We start from the raw sequence: 8,163 nt of genomic DNA on the forward strand, positions 1-8,163 counted from the left end.
GCAAAATATACATTAAAAATGCGAGGATAGAATGGAATACACAAATGCGAAGATACAACTCGCTAAAGGGCAAAAAATAGTCGCTAGAAACAAAGTTCACTGCTTGTATACATAAAACCTCGCAACAAGTTATTCAAATATACGTCTAAGTCTCCAATAAATTACGTATTTAAGCAAACGTCACTGTATATAATGCGTCAGACAAGACAAACACGTTGCGCAGTCACAGATAGTCAACTTTGCGCACAGAAAGACAGATGATCTAGACAATAACAAAACTATGATCGCAGAAATCGTGATATGTACTCGGGTCATGCGGTGGTCGCGACAGCGCCATTTTGGTAGAATAATAGAGGAATAATGCAGAAATCAGTACGAAAATGTGTAATATAACTGCCTGCACAGCGGCAACAATTATTCTGCACCCAAAATTAAAGGAGGGTAATGCTTCGTTTCAAAAAACAAATAAAAACAGGTAGCTAAAAAGGAAAGAAAAGGACAAACGAAAGACACAGATGATAAGGCAAGTTGAAGTACCCAATATCCGAGTGTGTTTTTGGCAAACGCCGCGTGGCCCGGGCTTTCAATCAGCAAGGTCGGCCAAAATTGATTATTGATGTCCTCATAATTTTCGTATTTGCATGATAATTTTGATCAGGATGCTAACAGCTAGAGTAAACGGCTAAAATTGCTGTGGTTTTAAAAGCTAACGAACAGTCACGTTTTCATAATTACTAGCTTATGGACCTGAAGGAACAGAGCTTTTTACTTGCATTGATTTTTGTTGTTTTGCTATCTATAGGACAAAGTTCTCTCGGCGGAGAAGTTGAGCGAAGCGGTCAATAACTTCGGACACGTTGATGCCGACGTCTCTGCGCCAGCCTAACCATTCGTTCCACAGACATTATAGAGCGCAAGTAGTTTTTTAGTAAACTCTTGTTAAAATATTCTCTCTGCACTGGCAGTGGTCACTGGAAGGGTGACTAGAATCTGCAGCAGTTTGTACACATTTACATAGAACCTGCAGTCGCAATGAGAGAGGGCATCTATTCTGGTGCTAAAACCTAAAACACTCCCTCGATGTCGTTGGCATCCTTGTTTAGGTAACCTTGCACAAACAGTACGCTGTTGAATTGCAGCGATGTCCGTCGTTTCCTCAGGAAGTATGGAGAAGCAGCCTTCTTTTGAAACTAGGCTTTCTTTGATAATTTCACCACAAATTTCTATAATTTGGTTTTGTGCATCTGGGCTTAAATACGAGGCATTATTAGGGCAACTTTCCAAATGGTTCCTCAGATATATATCTCCGCAATCAACTCGCATGCGAAGAAGCGCTCTGAAAATACCTGTATTTTCAGCGGGGGCTATGCTTAAATCCATAGGGTCACTGCCTCTGTGGCCATGGAGAGCCAGACCTTGTCGCCCGCAAAAAGAATTTCCTCAATAATAGGCCATTTACTTTCTTTTGTTTTCTCACATTTTACTTTGCCTGCCCTGGTCCAGCTGATCTATCGCATTGGGCACGCTTCCTGAAAATGTTTGAAGAAAATTATCAGCTGCTAGCTCATAGTCACGGTGATATTTAGCATTTTCGTGTGTGCGGAAGATTGCAAGCGCGTGCTTTCATTTCTGGAACGGCTTGGACACGAAGGCACCAGTTCACGCATGTTTGCCCAAGTTCATAAGAGCATTAACCCCATAGAGTTCCAGAATTGAAAAACTATAGCACGCCTTTGGAAATGTCAGTGCACCTTTCGCGTCAAAAGTTTATGAGAAATTTATACCCATAAAGTTTCGTAATTGAAATCCATGCGCTCCGTAGATCCCGCGGCCGCTGCGAGATGCCGCAACGCGCCCGCTCGCTATCAAAAAGCCTTTGAAAGTTTATGCTCGGTGGGGCTCCTTGCGTTACGTGACTCCAGGTGCAAGGGTGTTGCCACGAAATCCAGCGCGAGTTCACAATGTTCGTGCCGAAATGTCTTTTCGAGCGTGAAAAGGCATTGTAGACAGAATCCAGAATGATTCCGGGCGTTGGTGGTAGTTTTGGTCGGCGGTGCATGCCGGCACGAAAAAATTTCGGGGAGGGGCTGACGCCCCATCAGCCCCCCCCCCCCCCCCCTGGCTACGCCCCTGCAGCGGACGTAGCCTGGCCACTAACAACATGACGACCGCTGGAACCGTTGCTGGGACCGCCGCCATGCCGACAGGAGCAACGGCTACCCCAACGCCGACAGTCATCTTGTCCCAGCCCCGCGACCCAGGCACGTTTTCCGGGACCGACAATCTTGACGTTGATGAGTGGCTCCACGTGTACGAGCCTGTCAGCGCCCATAAAAAGTGGGATCAAACTGTTATGCTGGCAAACAATTTTCTACCTCGAAGGCACGGCACGGGTCTGGTTTCGAAACCACGAGGAAGAAATGACTAGCGGGGAGCAATGCAAGCAAAAGCTCCGCGAGTTATTCAGCAAGCCTGTTGGCCGTCATCGAGCTGCGCAAAAGAAACTTGAGTCTCGCGTCCAGACGTCGACCGAAGCATACCTGGCATGCAACCCGGATGTTCTCGCCCTTTGCGGCATGGTTGACGAGCGGATGTGAGAAGAAGACAAAGTGAACCACGTACTGAAGGGCATAGCGGACGACGCTTTTATACTTCTGGTATATAAGAAGTTTTCGACCATCGACGACGTCATCAATGAATGTCGACGCTTCGAAGAAGCAAAAAGTCGTCGCATCGCACACCAGTTCACGCGTCTTCCAAATACAGCTGCCACGACGTCGTGCGAGGATCTTCACTCTCCGCATCAGCCACCAACGTCCGAGAGCCTCGTTCGTGTCGTTCGGCGAGATATCGAAGCCGCGGCAGCGGTTGACTTCCAGACCTATGCGACCGATTCTTGAGCGATAATTTTCCTCGTGCAGTCCCTCGTACGCGAAGAGTTGGCGAACCTTGGCATTCAGTCTGTATGTTCCGTCAACCGATCGGATGCCTACGCCTTTGCTGCGATCCCTTCTTCGCGACGCCAGCACCTCTCTCGGCCTTTTCGCAACCCAACGTAATGGCGAGCATCCGATGACAGGCCGATTTGCTTCAACTGCCGACGCGTTGACCACATTTCCCGTCACTGCCGCCATAGCTGGACGTCATCGCAATATCAGTCTGCGTTCCCACCTTATCGTCGCTCACCAGGTACTCGTCCACCCCCGGAAGATTCCACAGAGCCATACTACTCTACTCAGGCGTCCGCATTTACACGGCAGAGTCGTTCAACCTCACCACGACATCCCCTGTCTCGCTCACCCACTATTCGCCATTCTCCGTCCTCCATGAACCGGTGCTCTACGGGAAACTGACGGGTGCAGCTCCGCGGGGTGACGCTGCTAGAACGACCGGGACTGCAATACCTCTACTGACCTTACCAACGAATAGGAATTTACTTTATGTGTACGTGGATGGTGTCCCTGTACTGTTCTGCTTGATACCGGTGCGCACATCTCTGTGATGAGCGACCAACTTCGTCGACGGCTCACTAAAGTACTGGCACATGCGGCGTCCTATGTTGTGCCAGTCGCTGATGGAACACCACTGGCCACAATAGGAATGTGTGCCGCTCGCGTGGGCGTCGCTGGCCGCCAAACATCTGTACTGTTTACTGTTATGTAAGAGTGTCCCCATGACGTTATTCTAGGCCTTGATTTTTGTATACGCTCACTCCGCACTTAACTGCTCCGCTGCACTTGTTCAACACGATTTCCCTTGCCCTGACGCACCCGAGTAAGTTCCCAGCAGACATTTCTTTCCGTCGAGCACATTCGAATCCCCCCACAAGCCATGACCTGCATCCTCTTCACTCCCACTACACCTGTGCCTGACGGTGACTGTGTTGTTTCTCCTCTCGCGGACGTCCTCCTTGCCCATCACGTTGCTCTTCCGTACACCGTCGTCAGTATCACCAACAACTCTAGCAGCCCTCCTCTCGTCAACTTGGGAATTGGGGACCACGTCCTACCGCAAGACATTGCCTTGGGTACGCTGTCCTCCTCCAAAGACTGCCAGTTATCAGCCTTGACTGTTGATATTACGTCGTCTCCCGTTGACTCTTCATCTTCTGTGCCGGCTGTCTTTCCTGAGTTCACAAACATGATTGCTCCTGATTTTCCGCCTCACCACGCCGACCAGCTACGCCATCTGCTTGCCTCGTTCAGCGACATTTTTGACCTGAATGGTCGCCCTGTAGGCCATATGTCTCTCACGACACACCGTATTGACACCGGTGACTCACACCCTATTCACAGGCTACCATACCGCGTGCCTTTGCATGATGACAAGTCATTCATACGGAGGTCGAGAAGATGCTCTCTAGAGTTATCGTCGAACCGTCATCCAGTCCTTGGGCGTCCCCTGTCGTTCTAGTTAAAAAGAAGGACGACTCCTGGCGCTTCTGCGTGGATTACCGGCAACTCAACAAGATCACCAAGAAAGACGTTTAACCTACCACGCATTGGTGACGCCGTCGGCTGCCCCCACGGTGTGATGTGCTTTTCTTCCAACGACCTTCGTTCCGGCTACTGGCAGATTGTCGTCGACGACATGGACCGTGAGAAGACTGCCTTTATAACGCCCGACGGCTTATACCAGTCCAATGTCATGCCTTTCGGCTTATGTAATCCTCCAGCTACATTTGAACCAATGATGGACACACTCCTGCATGGTCTCACATGCTCTATCTGTTTGTTTGTTTGTTTGTTTGTTTGTTTGTTTGTTTTTTACTTAGCCGACGTCATCGTTTTTGCTCCTACATTTGCCACGCACCTGGAGCGTCTCTAGCTCGTTTTCTGCTTTTCTCAATGCTGGCCTTTAACTTAATTAATCTAAATGCCACTTCGGCCGCTGACAAATTGCTATCCTCGGTCATCTTGTTGACTCATCTGGTGTGCGCCCAGACCCGGACAAAGTTCGTGCCGTACAAAGGTTTCCCGTGCCAACTTGTACTAAAGATGTCCGGAGCTTCGTGGGTCTGGGCTCATACTTCCGCCGCTTCGTGCACAATTTTGCGGAAGTCGCCCGTCCTCTTACTGCTCTTCTGAAGACAGACGTTTCATTTTCTTGGGGCCCTGTACAGGCAACCGCCTTATCAAAGCTTATCTCTCTCCTGACGTCCCCACCCATAGTGGCGCACTTCGACCCGTCTGCTCCAACAGAAGTCCGCACTGATGCCAGTGGTCATGGAATCGGTGCCATTTTATGCCAACGTCAGCGAGGTCCCGACCGCGTGATCGCATACGCCAGACGTCTGCTTTCTCCCGCTGAGCGGAATTATTCCATCACTGAACGTGAGTGTCTTGCGTCTTGCGCTTGTCTGGGCAGTGGCAAAATTTCGCTCTTACCTATATGATCGGCCATTTAAAGGCACCACAGACCACCATGCACGCTGCTGGCTTTTATCTCTAAAAGACCCTACCAGTCGCTTAGGGCGCTGGGTGCTACGCTTACAGGAATACTCGTACACAGTTGCCTACAAGTCCGGCCGTTTACACCAAGATGCTGACTGCTTGTCCCGCCATCCAGTCGACACTCCTGATGTTCCTGCGACCAATGCTTCTGCTTCAGTATTTTCGCTATCTGCTTTCACTGACCTCTCTACCGAACAGCGCCGAGATCCAAATATAGGTGGCATCATGGACAAGCTCATATCTGGGTCAAGCGATCCCTCCCTTCGCTTGTTCGTACTCCAGGGCTACATTTAACATCGGCGCACCATGCACCCTAGCGGACCTCAGATGCTGCTTGTCATTCACTGGCATCTTCGTACCACTGTTCTGTCCAAGCTGCACGGTGTACCAACTTCTGGTCACCTTGGGCAATCTCGTACCTACGACCGTGTCCAGCGACGATTCTTTTGGCCTGGTCTGTACCAATCTGTGCACCAATATGTCGCTTCTTGCGAGTTATGTCAACGCCGGAAGAAAGCGTCTGTGCTCCCTGCTGGTCGACTCCAACCTCTCGACGTTCCTGCCGAACCCTTCTCTCGCGTTGGTGTAGACCTCCTGAGACCTCTCCCCACATCTAACTCTGGCAACAAGTGGATTGCCGTCGCAACCGATTATACAACTTGGTTTGCGATCACCAGAGCCCTTCCAATCTCCTGTGCAACAGACGTAGCCCACTTCCTGTTGCACGACTTCATTCTTCACCACGGCGCTCCTCCTCAACTTCTTAACGACCGGGGTCCCTACTTCCTCTCTACAGTTGTCGACAACTTGCCCCGCTCCTGTTCTACCAAGCACAAACTTACTACTGCATACCATCCGCAGACTAACGGTCTTACTGAGCGGACATGCTCAGTAGGCGTCCGGTCTTACTGAGCGGACATGCTCAGTAAGACCGAGCATAACGGACATGCTCTCCATTTATGTTTCTGATGACCATCGTGACGGGGATACTGCTCTCCCTTTTGTCACATTCGCGTACAATTCCTCGCGCCACGACAGTGCCGGTTACTCGCCATTTTATACGGCCGCGATCCCGTATTGCCTTTTGACACAATACTGTCTACACCTCAAGAGCCCGTGCCTGAGTATGCCCGCGACGTCATTGCCCGAGCCGAAGAAGCACGCCGCGTTGCTCACCGTAGCCTTTGTGCCACTCAGAGCACACAGAAAAGCATTTATGACAGTCGTCACCGTGACGCTGACTATGCTCCCAGGGATCTTGTCCTTCTACGGTCTCCAACCCGCCGCGTGGGCCTCTCTGAAAAACTAATGTCCCGCTACTCTGGTCCTTACCGGGTCCTCAGCCAGGTGACTAACATGACCTACGAGATCTCTCCGGTCACACCTACTACTCGCTCCCACCAGACTTCCCATGACGTCGTTCATGTCATGCCGCCTGAAACGCTGCCAGTCCTCTTCTACCTAGGAAGCACCGGGTTGTCGCTTGCACGCCGGGTGGAAATATGTTACACTGATCTGCACAACATCGAGGAAGAGGAGCACGAGCTTGGGGCTAAGGAAGACGACGCTTCAGTTACTGGCCAGTTGTGTCAATCCTTGTCAATCGTGCACATATTGTAAATACATTTCTCGTCTTGATTCTTCCCTCCGTAACAATATTTAAATTGCGCATTTTGAAAGTGAATACGAATAGGTAACTCCGCAGCCATTCTTCCGGTTCGTTGGTTGGGGCTCAGGGTTATGTCACCTCTGCGCAGCTATACTGAAAGTACGGGCATACTAGGGCTTTCACGTGCTATTAAGAAAAGAGTCGTCGTCGAATAGATCAAACTAGAGAAAGCGGCACTAGGACCAAGTTATTTTCGCAGAGGGTAGAAAACATTTCAAGCTTGCGTTTCCTGGCACGTCTTCCACGCCAGATTGCTTGAGGGGCGTTCCATACCAATGCGCTCCCTTACCACATCTTTCAACAACTACAAAGATATTATCAAAACACGTAAACATCATTGTCTCAGTAAATGAAGACCTAGCCACTTAAACATTAGAAGGGACAATAGAGCCTGGGAGCTCTCCCGAAGTGAAGATAACCTGGCACCTCCTACACCTTGGTTTATTGGGTCTCTTAGCACAAGAACTATCCGAAATTCAAAGCGCAAATACTGGCGCACGCGGCTGTGTGCGTCACAGCTGTGTGCGTGAAGGGGCAGCCTCTCTGAAAAACTAATGTCTCGTTACTCTGGTCCTTACCGGGTTTTCCTTTCCTGTCCTACATTTTTAACATAGCAGACGCCACATTTATCTGGACAGCACAAACTTTCTCTCTAGCCTCGATTCACGCTGTACAGCAGATGCAAAACCTTCCTGGAAGACCCTGCTGCTGTCACTCCCAGGCCTATCCCAATTGGTGGTGTTCTACTAGGCGCCCTAGCGACGATTTCCCCCCTCTAAGTAACAGAAACAGGTCTCGAATGTGATGCTTTCGCCGACTGCATGCACCGAAACTAATTGCGCAGCCAAAAGCTCGTCGTGGCCACCATGTTTTAGACAGCAACGATACAGAGCATTAGCTGTGGGATTTCTCCGACGTTCAGTGCCCTGAGAGAAACAAGTGCTCTGCCCTCTGAATCCGACCTCACTCCTGCGGCGAATGAATCCTTCAAGGCTTACGAAGGAAATGCTGAAACATTGTGGTACAGCGCATAAGGCTCTC

This window comes from Dermacentor silvarum, chromosome 10 (genome assembly GCF_013339745.2).
Source record: "Dermacentor silvarum isolate Dsil-2018 chromosome 10, BIME_Dsil_1.4, whole genome shotgun sequence".
In the NCBI taxonomy this organism is placed as follows: Eukaryota; Metazoa; Arthropoda; class Arachnida; order Ixodida; family Ixodidae; genus Dermacentor; species Dermacentor silvarum.